The 1,209-nt window shown below is 41.9% G+C and overlaps 1 non-coding gene across 1 annotated transcript; it reads right to left on the reverse strand.

Annotated features, from left to right (window-relative positions):
• Positions 1-209: 209 nt before the first annotated feature.
• Positions 210-317, reverse strand: LOC130958374 (small nucleolar RNA R71). The gene has a single exon (XR_009077500.1). It is a non-coding gene; the product is annotated as a small nucleolar RNA R71 (small nucleolar RNA).
• Between the last annotated feature and the right edge of the window lie 892 nt (positions 318-1,209).

Raw genomic sequence — 1,209 nt, forward strand, 5'->3', positions numbered from 1 at the left:
ATCAGTTCTTAGCTGAATTCTTGCAAATCTGTGACACAGTCAAGACTAATGGGGTTAACCCTGAGGTCTATAGACTGATGCTATTCCCTTTTGCTGTAAGAGACAGAGCTAGAATATGGTTGGATTCTCAACCTAAAGAAAGCCTGGACTCTTGGGAAAAGCTAGTCAATGCCTTCTTGGCAAAGTTCTTTCCACCACAAAGATGGAGTAAGCTTAGAGTGGAAGTCCAAACCTTCAGACAGAAGGATGGAGAATCCCTCTATGAAGCTTGGGAAAGATACAAACAATTAATCAAAAGATGTCCCTCAGACATGCTTTCTGAATGGAGCATCATAGGTATTTTCTATGATGGTCTCTCTGAACTATCTAAGATGTCCTTGGATAGCTCTGCTGGAGGATCTCTTCATCTGAAGAAGACGCCGGCAGAAGCTCAAGAATTGATTGAAATGGTTGCAAATAACCAATTCATGTACACTTCTGAAAGGAATCCTGTGAACAATGGGACTAGTCAGAAGAAAGGAGTTCTTGAGATTGACACTCTGAATGCCATATTGGCTCAGAACAAGATATTGACTCAACAAGTCAATTTGATTTCTCAGAGTCTGTCTGGAATGCAAAATGCACCAAACAGTACTAAGGATGCTTCATCTGAGGAAGAAGCTTATGATCCTGAGAACCCTTCTATGGAAGAGGTGAATTACCTAGGAGAACCCTATGGAAACACCTATAATTCTTCATGGAGAAATCACCCAAATCTCTCATGGAAGAATCAAGAGAGACCTCAACAAGGTTTCAATAACAATAATGGAGGAAGAAACAGGTTTAGCAAAAGCAAGCCTTTTCCATCATCTTCTCAGCAACAGACAGAGAGTTCTAAGCAGAATACTTCTGACTTAGCAACAATGGTCTCTGATCTAATAAAGACCACTCAAAGTTTCATGAATGAAACAAGGTCCTCCATCAGAAATTTGGAAGGACAAGTGGGTCAGCTGAGCAAGAAAGTTACTGAACTCCCTCCTAGCACTCTCCCAAGTAATACAGAAGAAAATCCAAAAGGAGAGTGCAAAGCCATAGACATGGCCGAATATGGAGAGGAAAGAGAGGAGGAAGACGCCACTGAGGAAGACCTCAGTGGGCGTGTACCAATCTCCTCGGAGTTCCTCAATGAGGAACAATGGGAATCTGAGGCTCAAAATGAGACCATAGAGA

Source organism: Arachis stenosperma, chromosome 10, assembly GCF_014773155.1.
Source record: "Arachis stenosperma cultivar V10309 chromosome 10, arast.V10309.gnm1.PFL2, whole genome shotgun sequence".
In the NCBI taxonomy this organism is placed as follows: domain Eukaryota; kingdom Viridiplantae; phylum Streptophyta; class Magnoliopsida; order Fabales; family Fabaceae; genus Arachis; species Arachis stenosperma.